The 20,442-nt window shown below is 33.8% G+C and overlaps 2 long non-coding RNA genes across 6 annotated transcripts; both read right to left on the bottom strand.

The window, feature by feature from the left end:
* Positions 1 to 13,929: 13,929 nt before the first annotated feature.
* On the bottom strand, positions 13,930 to 16,805 carry LOC110880253. Of its 5 annotated transcripts, none has more exons than XR_004868299.1 (3): positions 16,555 to 16,805; positions 16,328 to 16,393; positions 13,930 to 16,255 (listed from the first exon to the last, which is right to left on the bottom strand). It is a non-coding gene; the product is annotated as an uncharacterized LOC110880253 (long non-coding RNA). The 5 variants fall into 5 exon arrangements; XR_004868297.1 differs by lacking the exon at positions 16,328 to 16,393 and having other exon boundaries at positions 13,930 to 15,874; positions 15,982 to 16,255; positions 16,555 to 16,794; XR_004868298.1 differs by lacking the exon at positions 16,328 to 16,393 and having other exon boundaries at positions 13,930 to 16,029; positions 16,179 to 16,255; positions 16,555 to 16,793.
* A 1,707-nt stretch (positions 16,806 to 18,512) lies between these two features.
* Positions 18,513 to 20,074, bottom strand: LOC110880251. The gene is made up of 2 exons (XR_002559291.2): positions 19,852 to 20,074; positions 18,513 to 18,903 (listed from the first exon to the last, which is right to left on the bottom strand). It is a non-coding gene; the product is annotated as an uncharacterized LOC110880251 (long non-coding RNA).
* Between the last annotated feature and the right edge of the window lie 368 nt (positions 20,075 to 20,442).

Raw genomic sequence — 20,442 nt, 5'->3', positions numbered from 1 at the left:
TTGATTGCATAAAAGAGAATAAAGAAAGCATACCTCGACTCCCATTGTCCCAGGTGAAGCCACCGCTGCAACGATACAATAACCCAAACCGACTCCCATTGTATAATTCTTTCTCACGTTATTTTTTCTATTTATCTCTCATATTAAATAATAATAATTGATACAAATTATTATATATGAATAAGTATTTAGATAAAGCCAAACGTTTGTTTTTATTATGATCATATTAAATAATAACAGTATTTTCTCAACTATAGTTAATTGGTTTTATTGATTCAATTTTTGTCTATTCATTTACATTACTTTTATCAGTCTAGAAGTCCCTTTTTTAGACCTTTCAAATGGTATGGGACATACTACATTATCAATGGTTTTTATTGGTTTCCTTACTAATTGTGATAAAAGTAATTATTTCGTACAATTCATATTGGTTTATAGCTTTGAATACGAGCATACCTTATATTAATGTTAATGTTAATGATAGCGAAATTGAGGAAACTATATTTGGATGGTAGGAAATATAATATTATGCCAACATTAACCCGTCAGAATAATCTATTATCAGATAAAATCAGACACGTTACCTTTGAACAAGAAAATGTCACAATAAATATTAGTAGCGGTACAAAATTTTAAGTTCCTATGACAAATCCTAAAACAAATAACAGATCATATTATTATGAATGACTATACAAACTTCAATATTTATTTCGTATTTGGTCTGCATATTACTCTATATTATATATACTTAGATCATATTATGTACATATTTTTTTATTTCACATTATAATTATGATTCACCCCGTGTATTACACGGGACAATAACCCAGTAACAATAATATAAAAAAAAGTCACTCGGTTTTTAAATCCAGTCTAATGGATCCAACCCATTTATATAAAAACATACATTATTAACATCCCGTCGCAACGCGCGGGTTTGCATCAACTCGTTATTATATAATAAGTAAAGGGGGGAAAGGAAGCATCAAGCATGTAACGCTTAGTATTGGTTCTTTTTTAAGTAGAACATATATATATATATATATATATAAGTAAAGGGTAGGGTACAAATCTCCTTATCGTATATTAAGTACGCGCTACCCACAGCCATACACGTACACGTGTCCTGATTCAATTTAATTAAATAAGGGTATTTCAGACATTCTATTCGAACATCTGAGGGCTAATCAGGGAATTCTGTCAACTAGGAAGCATATATGGAGTTCGTTTCGTAACCGTCCATTTAATTACTGTTAGTATCAATTCTATTTGTAGGTTTTTTTATTGATTTCTGACGAAAACAGATATGGCGATTTCATAATAGGGTTGAGGTTAAAGATAAGTTGTTTCTGGTTTTATTTGTTGAGTTTATGATATCGCATGTGGTGTTTTTAACATAGTCCAAGTAGTTAAGATTGGATCATTTGTATAATTTCGCATGTTTAAGTTAGACATTTCGCACACAATGAAGTTTAATATTTAATTTCACATGTTTAGTTCGAGATTTCGCAAACTAGAAAGTATTTAACATATATAGCTATTTATTTCGCATGCTTTAAAAATAATTATATTTATTTTCGCACAGTGTGTTTCAGAATTCTGTTCAATAATTGATATCAAATAATTCAGTTTAATAATTGATTTCAATAATTCATATCAATAATTTTTCTTTTATTATATATTTTATCTTTTTATCACTATTTCAAACAGCCTATTAAAGATGACAGATCTACCAACATCCTCTTCTTCTGAATCAAGTATCAAGCAGGCTTTGAGGAAAAGGATTCAGGAACAAATTCAAGAGGATCGATCATGTCAAGAGATGTTGGAGACCAACATTTCTCGTGTAACAGAAAACATGAAGAGAAGACAAGAAATTCTGAACTTGCTATCTCAGATGCAAGTGAGTAGTCTTAAAGAAATTGTTGTTATGTTTATGGTGGATTTGGGTGAGAGGGATGAGAAACAGTTGAAAGAGTTGGCGGATGCAATAACTGTCTTAAGATGCTCGATGAAGATGAAAATGGAGTTTCTTTCATCTTTTGAATGAACTTTTGTTTATTTTAGTGCTTTGGTTTAATAAAATATTTAAGTTTTGCATTTTTCAATAAATTCGCATGTTGTGTTATGGAATGAATTTTTTATTTCGCATGTGTGTATTCCCCTATTTTGCAAATTTTAAGCAATTCAATGTTATATATGCGATTTTAAACATAATATATGCGAAATTAAAAACATTAATGTTATATAACAAGTCTAAATATTTAACATAAATCCAACATCAAACAAGTTTACTTTGGCTTTCCAAAATATCTACTCATCCTATCTGGGATTATCTTCTCCAAATCTCTCATATACCTTTCTTTGTCTGGCCTTTTATCGAAAGCATTTGCTTTTTTAATTATTAGTTCACGATGCATATTGTGATCAGATAGAATGATTTTACTGAGATATCTGTGCCGTAGGAGATGAAGTTGTGAATTCTGTCTGTTGTTTACTTCATCTTCTTTCACAAATCCAGTCAGCCATGGTGTTTTCTCTCCTTTGTATGTTTCCATGTGACGCATCGTAAACACTCCACAATCTACGCCGTTATTCTTCGTCCTCCAATCCATCTCTTTTCTTTCTATAACTGAGGTTTCAAGTACTTCTATAGCCGGTGTTGGTTTTAAAGCCTTTCGAAGGTATAAAACCAATACCCTTCTCTGTAACATAGCAACATTGTGTTAGTAGCTTTTACATAATATATAACATTTATATGTATAAGTTTTTGTATTACCAGTGTCTCTGGAAGCCCCCTGTATATTTCATTAAACTCTTGTTCAGCTGCTGAATTGTCAATCAGCTCAATTTTGCCGGTTTTCAAGTGGAAGCACAAGACATAGAAGTGGTCAACTTGAAGTACCGGAATAAACACCAGGTCAATCGAATCAATTTTTTTTACCTCATATTTTAGTTTGATGTCTTCAAAATTTGAGGCAAATATGTTTAGTCGTTGGTTGTCTGTGTATTTCTTCTCGTCGTAAAAGATATCCGGCTGTATGTTATGTAATTAGAGTCAAAGTTAAGTATTGTATTAAAAGTTATCTAAACAATGTATTTTTTTCACATGCGAATAGTATGTATATCACATGCGAAATTACAACAGTATGAGAAATGTTGTTTTTTGTTTTCACAGGAAAACTTTCTCTTATACTACATGCGATTTAGCTATAACTAGCATGCAAAATCATTGAATATGCATTTACTGTTATAATTTCAAATGCCAAAATGTTTATGAAAACTTACCATCATTGTGCTAAACAAGAAGAGTCTGTATGGTGATGATTTTCTATCCCTCTTTTTCTCTTCAAGGTTTAGAACATCCACAAATGCATCTATTCCATTTGATGCTATGTACTGACCCCTGTAGAAGCTTTCAAATATAGCTTTGAATGTGTAAACCTCAGTTTTTGATCGGTAAAATTCATCTCTGCCAGGCAAAAAATAAATAATTAATATTGTTGTGAGTATATATTTTAGATGTTTGTTAGTTGATATAACTATTTTTACTTACTTTATGCCTGCAAATGTAGCAAATGTATAGCGGATCACAATCAATTCTTGATTTAAGAGTGCTTCGTGCATGTTTACCACTCTATTGCAGTAAGGGGAACAAAATTTGTCTCCAAGCTCTGCACATCTTTTCTCAGCTCGAATTTTGGCTGCTTCTATTGTTATATAAAGGAGTTCATTTAACTCCTTTGGTAGAACTTATTGTGGAACTTGCTTTGGCTTTGTGTTTTTGTAACACCCCGTGTTTTCGAATGTCAAAGTCAAAGTCAAAGTCAAAGTCCAAGTCAACTTTGACTTCTTTGACTATAATTAGTCTATTTTATGTTTTATTTGTATTATGTGGAGTAAGTGTTGTTAATATGAATAAATCGAAGTGATCTAATGTTTAATTGACGCGAACCGACTTACGACTGTGAATAGTAGGAAGTAACAATGCGATAAAGTTAATCAATCAATAATCAAGCTAATCGAATCATCAATCGAACTCGAAACTCGAACTATGCGAATTTGGTGTTATATTACTTGTGTGTATGCCTTATGTGTTACCTGTGCGTGCTTACTTTATGTCCTGTGTGGTATTCAATCGAATCAGTCGAAACTCGAATCTCAAATCGAATGCAAATGAAATCGAATTATGTCGAATGGTAACGTAAAGATAGTGTGAAATATAGATGACTGTATGTTAGATATAGTGGTTGGGATTAAAAGTAATTTGAATAGGAAACTCTATCGTATTCGTATCATCTTCAATCGAAATAGAAATATCGAAAATCGTCGCACCGAACACTCGAACCAGGCTGTTGATCGATCAGGCTGTCAGCCGATCGAACAGCCCAGCCGATCGGACGGACTGTCCGATCGAGCAGGCTGTCCGATCGGGATGCCAGGCCGATCGGCCAGCCCTTTCCTCTTTTGGAGCCTATAAATAGGGCTGCCATTGTCATTCTTTCCACTTTTGGAAACTCTCTGACCGACCAGCTCGTGCCCCTCATCTTTTCCCAGATTTCTTCCAATTCCGGTAAGTTTCCATCCTAAATCTTGTACTTTCTTGATCATTACACACTCCTACACCTTTTTTATCTTTCAAATCTTGAATTCTAACCGTGAAATCACCAAGATCTAAGCATTCTAGGGTGATGTCATCATGGTGTTCTTCAAGAACATCATGTTTTGGCCTCATTCCACCATGAATGGCTTGGATCTAACCGATTTCCACATAAACAAACTAAGATCTATCACAGATCTGAACATTTACATGGTGTGAAGGATTGAAAGAATGATTTCCAACTTTCTTTAAACTCTTTTACACTCAATGCCTTCAAACCGATAGAAACGGAGCTTGAGCCAACTCACTAATCATTCCAATGGTTGTGTGGTTCAAGATTCGGGTTCTATCTACGAGGTTCACCGACTTCGGGTTAAACGTTAAACCGCCGTTCCGAACCGTTCACCGGCCGGACTTGGGTGATTCCTGTCCCAGCAGGAGAAACAAGTAAGAACGAAGGTTCCCTGGTTCAGCTCGTTGTCAAACTACCTCAATATAACGTCAAATAATCAGAACAGCCAAGTGTTAGACGAACAGGCCGACCAGGTCAGGATGCTGGCCGAACGGTTAGGCTGTCCGAACGGACAACCCAACCGATCGAACATGTCAGCCGATCGACCAGGCCAGCCGATCGGCTAGCATATGGCCCCACACTTTGACAATTTCATGAAGTATGGTATTGAACGAGGTGATGTTCGAACGAACGAGCTGTTTGGTAACATTACTCATCGGATCATGAGATACTATGCTTCAACACTTAATCGATTTACAACTCTAGTAGTACGAAGTGCCACCCGATCGAACATGCTGTTCGATCGATCAGGTGATACCCAGCTGAGGACTCACTGTGATCGAACATGCTGATCGATCGATCGACCAGGCTGTTCGACCCTTCATCACTTGTTTCCATTTTACGTGTTGCTCATCGTTATGCTATCGAACTATTCAGGCTAACCCTACTCTCAAGCGCTCCCTTCAATCCATCAGTCAATCGCTGAGAGTATACTCGATCCCTTTTTGCTTTTAGCACTTTTGGGTGTTACATACGTTACTTATATCAAAACACAATCGATCACACTACTCAATTATTTGAACGCTAACCGATTCGCATGTATTACGTGACTAAATGAATGCTTATTGATTGTGTTTACACGTGGAATGCTGTCTACATGCCTTAACGACGTAGTACTATAGTTTAGACTCAGCACCCGTTCATACGGGGGTTGTTAAGGACAAATTACTTGCATGTATTACGGTGGTAATCATGTATTGCGAACTGTCTCGGACAGTTAACCCGCAGTCATTGGTATCGATAGGTCCATGTCGATAATTAACATGTTTCGTTTTCCTCTGTGTATGTGTTGGTTATGCGTAAACTATTCGAACTCTATTATGCTATTATCAAACTTGTATGCTCACCTTTACATTATATGTATTGACTTTATTTTAACGTATGTGACAGGTGTTTAAGATGTTTGCTTGCTAGGAAAGCGAGGCTAGAATAAAGCTCTAGAGGCCCCCAACAAATAGTTGTCTGTCAGGAACAAGCGTCTAGAGCATAGTTGTCTGTAGATCTTGTCCGACTGGGTCTTAGGAGCATTTGAACAATATTTATGTTATTAATTTAAATCTGAGTTGTCAGAACAGAATATTTGCCTAGTTGTTATCTGTAATAATATATTGTATTATTTGGGATACGGTATGGGACGTATCATTTAACTGAATAGTATTAATAGTTGTTGTGGAAACTTCTGGACAATCTGTTTCGCTCAGTGCCATGCCCTGATGATTCCGCTATCGGTTGGGGTGTGACAGTTTTTTTTTGCCCCTAGCTGGTTTTTTTCCTTTATTTTCTTCCAGGCTGGGTCCCAGGCTCAAAAGCAACTCAACTGACTGCAATTCCTCAGCCGTCACCTGACGGCATTCAACTTCCTGTTCCTTCTCAACTTCGATTCCCGAATCGGGTTGTTGAGGGTCTTTTTGTGTAATTTCTCCTAAAGAAACTGCTTCCACTTCTGGCACTTTTTCTTGAACTTTTTGTTGAATGTTTTGTGTAGATTCTGCCAAGTTCACTGTTTCTTCGATAACAGTTTCGTTTTCACCACTTTCTGCAGGCCAGAGTAAGTTAAGAAATATAATAATTTGTGTTTTTTTAATTTTTTTCCTAATATAAAGTTTTTTTTACCTTTGGCGGGTGGTTTGTAAGCGTATACACCCGTTTCGACAGTTTGAATGTTTGCAATAAGGGTGTCTGTTACTCCTCCATCATCTTTATTTGTCAGTGCTTCATCATCTGGCTACAGTACCCCTATAGATACAAATTATTGAATTTTAATACATCAGAATCAAAATCGCAGGGGTATACATGACATTGCATGCGAAATCAAATTTGAAGTGTTTTGCCATAAATCGCATGTGTTTTTTTAGGTTTCGCATGTGCATAAAAAATAGTGATTTTTTTACATAATTTCGCATGTGTTAATATTGAATTCGCATGTTTTACCTTCTGATGTCATTTGTACCAAAACATTGGATATTACTTTTTGAGCTTCTTCATCCTGTCTACCTTCTTCGTTTGTAGTAACTTCATGGTGAACTTCAAAAGCTGGATTTTCAGGCTCTTGATGGACATGAGAGGGTGAAGTTTCATGCTCTTGAACCGAATCAGGCGGCACACAAATGGGATTATTCCGAAGCGTCTCATCCCACTGCTTACAGGCCTCCATAATCTCCGAATCCCAAAAACACTTAGTTTTTACTTCTGAAACTAAGTTGTTCATCTCTTGAACATCTTGGACCATTTTAATGTATTTTTTGACATTTGCTTTCATTTTTTTCAACATGTTCTGTAATTTTTTTCGAGTTAAGATACTATCAATTCAAATGTTAAATATAAATAGATTAAGTGAAATTAATATTTTTTCCGCTTACCTTTTTGTTGATTCTCGAAGCCTCTCATTTTCGTTCATGGGCTGTGTCGTAGATTACCGATGGTGAAAGTTGAACAGGAGTGTTGCAATAATCCATCAATTTCTGTGTCTGTGTTCCAACTCTCATCTCAAGGTTCAACTGAGACATTTCATGTATTTCAAAACTGAAATCCATGAAATCATCAATGTTCTCGTTATCATTTGGCTCTTCCCCGGTTTCTATGTTTTGTACTGCACGTGCAGTCCTTCTTTTGTAGCTTATTGTGGTGTCAACCGGTGGTCGTAGTGTATAATCCTCCGTTGAACGACCCGCTTCTTCTTCTTCATTTTCTTCTTCATTTTTTTCTTCATTTTCTTCTTCTTCTTCTTCTTCTTCACTCTCACTTGATGTCCACAGAGGTCCGTTATCCGAAATATGCTCTTCGACTTTATCAATCTCCGAAAATGTGATATAACGAATAATTGGTATTTCCACGACTTTCTCAAACAGTTTAAGCTTCTTGTTGTACTCATGCGTGTATAGAAGCTGTATAAATCGCAAGATCATTTAATTATATGACAAAACAAACTAGTATTTTAAATATGTTATGAAATGTACTAATGCATACCGTAAGAAAGGCAACAGGTCCCACGAACTGTATTTTATAGTTCTTCCAGCCCGCTCATATACGTCGCAAAGTGTCAAGTACAAATGAGCACCAATCTAGATTCTGTATTTCCTCAACAGCCTCTACACCAAGCAAACATTTATCATTTGCAGTTGTTGCCTTTGTAATCTCCACAAAGAAGGTCATCCATTACACCAGGAAATTTAATCTAAACAGGCTCCCCCCATCTCTTTGATTTTCCATTGTATTTGCAATTAAGCCATGGGTAATTCTCGTGTTTTCCCCCCACTGGCTGATGAATGTATCCCTCACAACATTTCCTGGTTCTTTAATCTTTTCAATTTTTTCTTGCTTTTTAACTTTTCTCTTATCGGCTATTATTTCAACCTGCTTTGGCCCCTTTGGTATTCCAAATACCTCATAAACTGTGTCCGATGTTATCTTTATTTGGAGTTTTCATACATTTAGCGTATCGAAGTTCTCATCAAAGTTTCTGGCTAGCCAATATGCCAATCGTGTCGAAATATGGTTGATATTGATATATAGAATAGCACCAAATCCCATATTCCTCACCTCTTCAACCTGTTTTTTTTGAAAATTTCTTCACAGTATCCATGTATGAGTTAGGTTGGCATCTCAGCAGTATTGCTTCGTTGCTGTATTTAAAGAATTCCCTATGTTCCGTTTTAGGTGGTTCCACCTTTTTTGAATGTTTTTTTTGTCTGTATCTTAGATTTCCTGTCATCTTTTTTCTTTTTTGGGAATGGCTTAACAAAGTCATCCTCTTCAGAACTTTCTTCAACTATTCTTCTTTTTCTATTTTTGTTAACTTTTACAGTGTTGATATTGGGCCTTCAAAGTCATCATCAGAATCTATTTCTACAAAATCGCATGCTATCAGTCAAAAACCTTTATAAAATCGCATTATTAGTTAATCATGTACACTAAGTCATTAAGTGATAAAATCGCATGAATGAGTTATCAATTCGCATGTCTTAGTTAAACATTACCAAAAACTAGCCAATCTTTATAAATCGCATGCTTTAAGCAACTAAAAAACTATAAAATCGCATGTATATTTTAATCATAATCCCCTAAAACTAACTAATCATATGAAATCGCATGAGGTTTTTATCAATTCGCATGCTCAACCTAAGCTAAGACAAAAACCTTATACAAACAAAACTTTACCTATAAAATCGCATTTGTAATACAAAACCCTATATAATATCGCATGTATAATTTAATCATAATCCCCTAAAACTAACTAATCATATGAAATCGCATGAGATTTTTATCAATTCGCATGTTCAACCTAAGCTAAGACAAAAATCTTTTACAAGCAAAACTTTAGCTATAAGATCGCATTTGTAATACAAAACCCTCACAAAACCCTATATAATATCGCACATATATCAGTTTATCATTTAGAAAACTGCATAATCATGCTAAACCTAATAAATAACCATACCATTCATAAACCCTAACAAAATTGTAGTTATGAACAATACCTAATCTTATAGTAGGAGTTGGGTGGAAAGTCTATTTTTCCTAGAAAGTCTAGGAAGCAATGAGAATTGGACATGTGGCATTGAGTTATTTTAACTAAAAGGGCAACTATGTAATTTCACATTTTAATTTTATTTTTGGAACTTATTTTTTATTAACTAACATTCCATGATTTTCGGAATTTTTGTTGCTTTCGAATTCAAATCTGGAGGTCAATGTGTTTATCTGGAAAACTATCAGCAGGTCTTGGTGATGTGTTTTACCAGTCAGAGAAGTTGAAGTCAGTAGTTTAACACTCTGAAGTCAATATATAATTAGGTTGTGTTTTAACAGTTCTTTTGCATTTTTAACACTCTGAATGTGTTTTATGTTGTTGTCTATGTCACATTACATCACATTGTGTTTTTTGATGATTAAATTACATCATAGTGTGTTTTACAATAGGTTGTTTTATACTGAAGTTTAACAAATCTGATTGTGTTTTAAGTCAGCAGATTTGCTGGAGGATTCTTGATATTGTGTTTTAAAAGCAAGCAGATTTCTTGACATTGTGTTTTAACAGCAAGCAGATTTCTTGACGCTGTGTTTTAACAGCAAGCAGATTGCTGGCCATTGTGTTTTAACAGCAAAAACAGCAAAAACGCAGCCAAGTTACAAGCAGATTACGACCGAAAACGAATATACACTTCAAGAACTTTAATCACAACACAATATATGAATACCTAGTGAAGAAAAGGGGTATGAACAAGCTTTGGAACCGAAATCTGAATGCTTTTTGGGGTCCTGTTTTGCGTCGCCAGCAGCAAGGGGAAAGAGATCGGTTTAGAGAGGGAGAGAGAGAAAGAAAGGGGAATCGCATGATCTTAGGGATTTTGTTATTGATATGGTAGTTTCTTGACTTATTTAAAACACTTCCAATTACCAGAATATCCTCACTATATTAAAAGTCTATAATTATATAACTCAGATATTATGAAAATGCCATCCATTTGATCTAAGCCATTAAACACACCAATCGAATGGCCCAGATCGCTTCCTAGACTTTCTAGGAAAAACACACTTTCCGGAGGAACCCTACTCCCTAATCTTATAAAACTATATGTTTCAGTCTAAAAGCTTAATAAACAAACAAAATCGCATTTGACATTAAAGTCCCTGTATATTCCATTATAAAATCGCAAATGTCAATCGATACCTGGATTCATCTTCTTCGCTTGTGGTCTGTCGTTGTTTGCTTTGCTTCGTTTCTCAGAACTCATGAATCTTAGTTGAATCGCAATGGAGAGTAGCAGGGACTTGGGAGATGTTGATTTTGGGTTTTACGGTATGTGTTGTGAGTTATTGTGTGCTGATTATCAGGGATTTTGATCTCGCATTGGACGATTTTAGCCTTGGCGGTTTCTTTTTATTAATTTTAATTTGATTAATGTAATAGTTAAACACGCGGTTTAAATGAGATGATCTGACGGTTGTGAATGTAGCGTACATAATGTACGATTAGTATATTTGTATGATAACCGGCCTCTCTCTCTCTATATATATATATATATATATATATATATATATATATATATATAGTGGAGAGTTCAAATGAGAAGAAAAATTTTGTAAGAATAAAAAGAATAAGTTTTAAAACAATAGAAAAGCTTCATTTTACTTCATTTAATATGTGTATTTAATGTTATTAACAAGGGCATATAAGTAAATTTCTAATTGTAATTAATTAGCTAACTAATTAAATTTGTAACTCACTTTTAAATATACTTTTTCAAGATAAAATAATTTAGGGTGAAGGACAATTTTCGACATGTGTAGAATAAATTTTAGTATGTGTAGGATAAATTCTTAAATGTGTATGATAAATTTAGATATGTGTAGGGTAAATTTCAGTAAGTGTAAGATACATGTAGGATAAATTTTTGAAATGTGTAGGATAAAATGTTTTTTGTTTTATTAATTAGAGATAACATAATTAATAGGAGGAGTTATAAACTATTTAATGTTTTACCATTATGTCCTTTCTTCTTTTTATTTTCACATTAAATTTCTTCTCAAATGAACCTTCTCTATACATACATATATATATATATATATATATATATATTCCAAATAATGTATTACATCCATTACAAGTTATTGTTTTGATAACTTTTAGTAATGATTTGATTTTTTTAAAACATATATACTATTAACTATCCATGACATAGCAGTCTAGTGCAGTTATAAAAAATAATGTTTGTGGGTTTAAATTTTTACAAAATCAAGGTTATGTGGTATTTATCTTATATACACACATTCTTAATTATGAAGGCCAGTATGAATGATGCCCCCCTCTCACGTGACAGTGACAATGTTTGGTTCGTTATTTTTTTTGTTTGTGTTATTTGGGCACACATGCTACAATTATAAATATAAAATTTCACAAAAACCAAAATCACTGTAGCGAATATCATGTCATGCTACCATGACTGTTTTTTTATATCTTTAACTTTCAACATGTTATCACTTACACCCTTAGCTTTATAAAAACTTTGTAAAATGTCGTTTTGATCCCGTCAAGTTTTATGTGCTTATTTTTATGTTCGTGGGTCGTATATAAAGCATTTCCGTGCTTATTTTATGTATGTTTTCGGTTGGTTTACGTTTTGGCAATACGTTTTGTGCTTATTTTTATGTAGGCTAAATTGCACTTTTCGTCCTTTATGTTTCAATGTTTCGACAGGCGCTGTCCTTTAACTTTAAAAATTACATTTTATGTCCTTTATGTTTGCAATCATTAACGGGCGGTGTCCTTTCAGCTAAACCCAGTTAACTTTTTATGTGAAAACCCCTTACGTGCACATCACGTGAGGGTATTCTCATCTTTTTACCTTCTAAAATATGCAATAAGAGGGTATCCTCTCCCTCGATTCATAAAATTTAGGGGGCAAAAGGACGAGAATACCCTCACGTGATGTACCTGAGGGGTTTTAACATAAAAAGTTAACTGGGTTTAGCTGAATGGACACGGTTCGTTAATAATTGCAAACATAAAGGACATACAATGTAATTTTTAAAGTTAAAGGACAACGCCTGTCGAAACATTGAAACATAAAGGACGAAAAGTGCAATTTAGCCTTTTTATGTATGTTTTCAGTTGGTCTACGTTTTGTTATATATAATACGTTTTTACTAGACGGTATAAATTGGAGTCGCTTTACGTTTCAACGCTGCCGAAACACGCGATACCATTTTTTAACTTAAAAAAAATACTATTTTCTTACGGGCTTTATTTAAGTGCATTTCGGTATAAATCCAAGCCGGTTTACGTTTTGACATAATTTATTCTCGGTAACGTGTGAAGTGAAATATAATATGTTTCCGTGCTTATTTTATGTATGTTTTCAGTTGGTCAACGTATTACGTATTTATGTAACTTTTGCTCGGAAACGAGTCGGTAAGATATTTGACGGTACAAATTTAAGTTACTTTATGTTTCGACGCCACCGCAACGCGAGACATGTCAAAATTCTAGTTCCATACAAAACATACTAGCAGGGTGCCCGCGCGATGCGGCGGGGGTGACACTTTGCATTGTGGTACTCATTTCTGGTAGTTTTTCTTATTCGTGCAATATTTATTATAACATCATTTTGGTGGATATATGCCATAGGCGAAATCATTTGTTAGTCCATTTCATTGTGGTATGTATGGTTCAATTGTTTTGGTTCTCATCCTCAACCGAAGTCATCGGCTGGTCAATTTTATTAACCAATTGGTTTTCTGTTATCAATTTTAATTATTTGGTTAGATTGACAATTTTTTGTTCGATTCGTTTAATTGCCAAAACCAAACTCACCTTTCTTTCTATAACTACAGAAACTGTTCAACGTTTGCACTCAACAATGGTGCAATAACTTGTACAAAAAGAGGCGATGAATTTGTCCAAACAGATGGTTTGTGAGTTGCAATGCAGTTGTGGTCACAGCAGGTTACTACATAGTGACAGAGTAGCACAACGGTGGCAGTGGCGAAGGTCGTGCGACCGGTTGAAGGACGGTGGCCATGATGAAGAGAAAGCTCTGTCTTATAATACATTGGTTGTGAGTGAGAAAGAAGCGCAAAAGTAGGGTTTTCGTTGTTGAGAAGTTGTTTGGTAAGCTTACAAGATGGAACTGTTGCGGCAGAATAAAAACCTGTGGTAGAAGTAGTGGTGATGATGGCTGCTCGTGAATCTATTGATGACGACATCAAATTCAGTGGTTTGACAGGGTTCAATGACTTCAATCCATATAACAAGAACTACGAAGACGAATTAATCCATTCCAAATATAACCATATAAATAATCCAACCAATTTACAATAACCATGCCAAACTAAACTAAAATACCCATAACAATCCTTAATAATAAAAATATTACATATCATGATTGCGATTGTCTGTGGCAATGAATCAAGTTGCAACGGACATTAGCTTGCGACGGAGATCGTTGTTGCGCTGAGCTGCAAAATATTGGCAGTTGTTTGTGCACCGGCAAGCAGAGGTGAATATGTGAAAATAAAAGATAAAAAGGTTAGATGAACAAATAGACTGATACCTTAAACCATGATCTAAAATCCGACCCAGTTCAATAGCAGTCTCTCCAAGACAACGCAGTTCAAAACAAAGGATCTGCCGTAGGTGAAAACTCAGCATGATGTTAAGTAAGTTGACCAGTGACAAACCAATTAACTGCTGAACCATCTTCACTACATTTATAAGCACATGCCAACAAGCTACTTTTTCCAAAATCTTTTTTTTTTCAAGTTATCTATTAGTACTTAAATGCTTATTGAAGAACACTCGCATTTTCATTCTAAAGAAAGACTGTAAGAAAACATAAATTATTAGTAGTTTTCTTGAGTGAAAGATGAGGAATTAGACTTAAAAAAGCATGTAAAAACGCAAAAATTCACTTACAACCAGGGTTTTTTTTTTAAACCAATACTTGAAAGCATACCCCTTTCTTCCGCAACTATTTGTGCAGGTAGTTGTTCATTCAGCCATTTGCTATCTAATAGATATGCTACTTGAAGTGACACATTAACACCAAAATTTTAATATTGCAAATATTTTTTAATACAACCATATTGGATGTTTTATGCTTTATAAACAAACTTAAGACGACTTCCAACTTGTTCCACTCATTTGACCATTTTCTTTTTATAGCTAATTTTCGTATATTTTTTACGAACCGTCTCAAAAGAAACAATTGCAAAACAATAAGTTTAAACCAAAAACGATTCAGGAAGCACCTTAAAGGCCTTCTCCTCAGGAAAACACACATACAAACGGATTGGTTCACCAATGAAATGAAACTCTTACTTCTAGCCAATCTTCCCATTTTTACTATCTTTCTTAGTCTGAAACATATCAATATGGTTTATCAAATGTATGGTGACGTTATATACTATCCTCACCTTTCTTTCTATTACTTCTTCCACACTAAAACACCTCATAAATGTAGCACCTTTAAACATAGAAGTGACCTGTTGTCATACCAAAAAAACTTTGCCAAGATAAATGTAAAACTATCTCTAAGCTTAAAATATGTGATTTTGAATCTTCAAATACCAATCACTTTATAAATGTGCATCCGTAAAATCCCCTTTGTTGTCCAAATCATAGTATTCTTTTTTTACATAATTGTAAGATTTTAGATCACGGGAAGTTTATAAAATATAGAAACCACTCAATATAAGGTATCATTAAATCAAATTTATTGTGTCAAAAAAAGCATAGAAAATATCAGTTAGGACAAGGTTTAAAAAAATGGAAACGAGTTTCGAGGCGTTTTCCCTTCGCCTCACGAGGTGTAAGTGTCGAGGAGAACTGAGGCGGAATTAAAATACAAATATTATATATCTTATGAAAATAGTAATACTGACGAAATTCATCATCAAATTCATCAAAAACACACATAAAAAAGACATATATTGCTTGAAATTGACAAAAAAAAAAACTCAAAAACATCAAAAACAAATATCAAAAACCCCTAAGGCGCTACCTTTTAGCGCCTCAGCCCCTCTGAGGTGCACATACATTATAAACCTCCTGAGGCGTGCCCCAGACTCGTCTTTTGGCCGTTTCACCTTGAGGCGCGCGCCTCAACCGTTTTTTAAAACCATGAGTTAGGATGTGTAAGATAATTACCGTCTTTAGAATTCTCAGTTCACTCTTTACGAAACTACTTTCCCAACATATATTTCTGCAAGAACAAATATACAACATGAAATACAAACAAAAATTATCAAATGGTAAGAATATATTACAACTTAAAGTAGCATAATCATTTAAAGTAGTAAGAATAGTTACTTATGTGCCCTGATATCTATTAATTCCTTGAATCATCTGAATCTGAATCTGATACATACTCAACACATTCAACTTTATAATTACAACTTAAAGTAGCATAATCATTAAAAAAAAGCTCACATCCAAACACCCTGCGTTTAGGCTATCATATATATGACATATGCTTATTATGAAAATCTATAACAAAAATGACTAACCTGGAGATGTGACTTCAAATGATAAAGGGTGAGCCCTTTTATACCCACTGTCCTCATAATTGTCTTTGCGGTTGCTTCTGAAACAATGGCAAAACAAAAAAAATAATACGTATTATGTATTAGTTATGGTTTACTATAATGAAATTTACATGATCATATGTAATGATTCTTGAAATTGAGAACTGCAGTGGATCATCGTATAGTGCGAGTAAGATCTGAGATGTAGAAAACAAATTGGAAATCAAAGGTCATTTTCAGCCATGGACAACACCGTCGGTCGATGTAGCTTACGAATCCAGAACACCGACCGTTGTCCAGGTCGGTGGTTATTAACCATTTAAACAACCCAAAACTCGATTAGGGTTTGGAGGTTTACCTTGGATGGAGATGCACCTTCAAATCTAAGCCAAAAACAGATTGATGATCTTTTTCTTTGATTCAAAGGTGAATAAAGAGAGCAGATCCAGATCCTGATTCACAGGGAATATGAGAGAGAGATAGATGTGGGTTTGAAATTCAAAATGCTTGTCGCGCCTGACTCTGTGAGTGTTTGAAGGGCTTTATGACTTTTTCCAAATGGACTTTATATGTTGGTGTTTCAAACGAAAAGGGTTATAATGAAACTATCTAATAACTTGATCTTATAACATTCGTTTCTCTAGAAGGTTTGTTATACTATCTATCCTTAAAATTAGGAAGTTTTGTTAAAATTTGACTAAAGTATAAAGAAATTGTTTACTCAATTAATTGATAATAGTTTTAATTTTTAAAATTCTAGAATGAAAATGTTATAGAACCTATTATTTAACTTATTAAATGATTATGTAGTATAGATTAGTTGTTATATTCTTCTTTAATCACTTGTACATTAAAGCATTCTACTTGTACCTTTTAACCTGTGTGTCGATATTGAATAAGACAACTATCGAAACGTTGACAAAAATGTGTAGGTCGTCATGCTATCTTTGAATTTTTTTTAAAACAATATAGTTTATAAAATATGTCAAGAATAAGTAAAAAAATTATAAGTTTGTTGTGGAGGGTGAATTGTAACTAATTATCTATAATTTTGTTAAAACCTTAGGGATTTAAGTGTAATAAGTTTAGGGACTAAAAAATAAATAGTGTTTAAAAGACCAAACTACCCTTATTTTAGGGTTCTTTCTATAAATAAAGAGGAGAAAAGTTCTTATTTTTTGGGTATCTTAAAATGTCCTTGCCTCATACATTATAATATAGTATAGATAATTAAAAAGTGCTTTGCTTTAGTTTTATATACTTCTCTTTTTACGATTGCACGTATAGCTTGTTTTCCTGTTATACTCAATACTTGAGTAGTTATATAAAACTAGTAGGAAACCCGCACGATGCGGCGGGGAGCCATTTGATATGGGTTTGGTTTATTACGGTATTGGTATGACACTGACACTCAGCATAGCAACCAACAAAAAAAAAAAAAAAACAAATAGCATGAAAAAAGTTTAAATCACATGAATATCGTGTCACTATTTTTAGATCAAGTGGTGGAACGCTTGCATTTATTTTGAGAGATGCATTGCAGGTTCAACTCCCACTTGGTGCAGAGTAAGGCACTGATGGGCAATGATAGGAGACCCAGGGAAACCTGGGTTCGATCCTTGAGTCAAACGTGTTTTATCGGTAATTTCACCATCATGCCTACGGGCGAGTGAATTACCGGGTTTTCCTCGGAATTGGTGGTGGACTCGGGTTACTCTCGGAGTACTTCGTTTGTTCCAGTAAATGTCTCGAGAGTGCTCGAGATTAATTTTGTTCGCCGTTAAAAAAACTATTTTTAACCTTTTCGTATTCGAAGTCAAAATATATGTAATACTTTTAGTCAAAAGGCTATCTTCCTAAAAATAGTTAGTCAAAATGGGTATACGAGTGATTTCCCATTTTACCCCAATTATAAAGGGCAGAAAAAATGTCGATTTCTTATATTTGATTAACGTTTTAAACTATATTTTCAGTTTTATATTAAAAAACATTTGTGTATAACTTCTTAAACTATACATAATTTAGTTAATCAAGCATTCTTAAACTATAGATAATTTATTTTGTTGTTTTCGTCAATCAAGCAAGAGGGTTTGTTAGTTCAACGTTTATTTTTTATCTTAAACCCCGGTAATACGTTAAGTCAGCCATATAGTGTCGTATGACATTTAAACTATGAATGACAAAAGTGTTTAGTCACAAACTATAGAAGTCAAAATTAAACGTACAGACTGTAAAACAAAAAACCATAATTCTTTATAAAATGATTTATTTATTGCTAGTATTGACAACGAATTTCATCTATGCTCGGAACAAATCTTTATCCACAATATCCAACCAAATCAAGTCAAATTCATCATATACAAAGAAAATCCAACAAACTCTGAATGAATATTACATCTCATAATAATAGGCTTTTGTATCTACATAACAAAATAGTTCCCCAGAATCCCAAGGTGTCTATTAAAAAACAACTAATACTTCAGTTTGTTGCCCATTTTTAGTACCTTAAAAGCATATTAAACTTGCTTCTTTCTTCAACATTTACAGCAAATGACTCATCAAGAATCCCATTTGCTTCTTTAATTTCACAATTATACTTGAGAATTTTGGGTATTGTTTCCATAGAGTCATCTTCCTCGCTTAATTAAAACACTATTCTTGAATAGCATCATGAGCAGGCCTGTTACCGAAACAACATCCGCCATAGCTAAAAGTTGAAAATTTTAGTTTCACTAATCAAGTTATAAGATAGAAATAAAAAAATACGTTCTAATAATTTTCTTGTGTAGCTATGATCATTTAACAAATTTAAGGTTATATTGTTCTCTACCCCAATAAATAGTGTGAGTTGGCAATGTTGCTTCAGTTTAACTAATCTTTATGCGGAATTTATACAAGCGCCTTGATAAATGACCCGTTATTAAAATTGTGAAGCAACCAACCAACTGGGAAAATAAATGATGTGTTATTAAACGTCTTAATAAAACTGACCCGTTTGAAAAGTTAAAAAAAATTGACCCTTTTAATTAAACTGACTGTTGGCTTTAATAAAAATGACCACAACTTAATAAAACTGACTCGCTTGACCTGTTTTTGTTCATTTTGAAAGTGTAGACTCAATATTTAACGTTCCCAAAACTGAGTCGGATGTATGAGCTCCGAATTGAGACGTGGCTGGTGAAGAGGTTTTTAGAAAGGCTTTTAGGTATGAGTATAAACGTAGCACATACAACAACAACAACAAGAATCTTCAAAAATATGCATATTTCAAAAATAAAAATAAAAATAAAAAAGACCTGCAGAATGAAGCATATTTAAGATTTTTCACTGGGTTGAACACTTCAAAGTAAACTGAAAATGATTACCTTTCCTCAAATGAACAAAACGACATAAAAACACCAAATTCAAAAGGCCTAAAAGAACAATCGTGTGCCAAAAATGGGAAACGTCTGGTGAAATAAGTGTCAAGATCTCTCAAATTAGATTAAAAAATAAGAAAATAACTTGTTTGTGCTCTTTTATAATCAAACTTTTTGCAGCCGTTATCAGTTGATTATCTAAAATTGAATACTTGCGACCAGCTAACATGATAATCTATTTCAAAATCACATCAAAACACCCCCGTAAAAGGAGGATAAAATTTATAAAAAGGTACCTTCATCGTCGACAACAGACGTGTCCTCCATCGGCTCAGTCGAAGCTCCAATAGACTGTTGTCTTGAAGGCCCTGGCCTCTGGTTCAACTCTATAGGTGTTTTGTGTCAGGCTGTTCTCTAGGTAAGATAATTCAAAATATGACTGCCAAGCATATATAGAACTTCAAGGCCTCAATGATATCATTTTTGTTTGGACTGTTAGCAACATACTATTCTTGGCAGTCATGACATATTTACCTAAAAATAAGTAGATACAAAGTATATTTTATCTTCACTGTGTCAAATGGATGAACATCTATCTAATAAAATAACATGTCAAATGGGTTGAACATGTTGAAAACCTCCCAACATGTATTCAGAGAGTATTGTTTCACTAACAAATAAGTAGACTATTATTTAAGTAGTATAATTTTTGTAATCCTATTTACATTAATTATTTTTTTAAATTAAAAAGAGTTGCACAAAAACATGTTAGTGGGTAAATCTCAACTGTTTAACCCCACTTATTTTGCGGACCTTGGTTTCACGAATTTCGAAGACTCAAAATATAAAAATTAGGTTTTCCATACCTTCAAATGCTTCTTCATCAG

The sequence above is a fragment of the Helianthus annuus genome, chromosome 9 (genome assembly GCF_002127325.2).
Source record: "Helianthus annuus cultivar XRQ/B chromosome 9, HanXRQr2.0-SUNRISE, whole genome shotgun sequence".
Taxonomy (NCBI): Eukaryota; Viridiplantae; Streptophyta; class Magnoliopsida; order Asterales; family Asteraceae; genus Helianthus; species Helianthus annuus.
The sequence above is the reverse complement of the archived record's forward strand: the minus strand, read 5'-3'. Positions and strand labels throughout refer to the sequence as shown.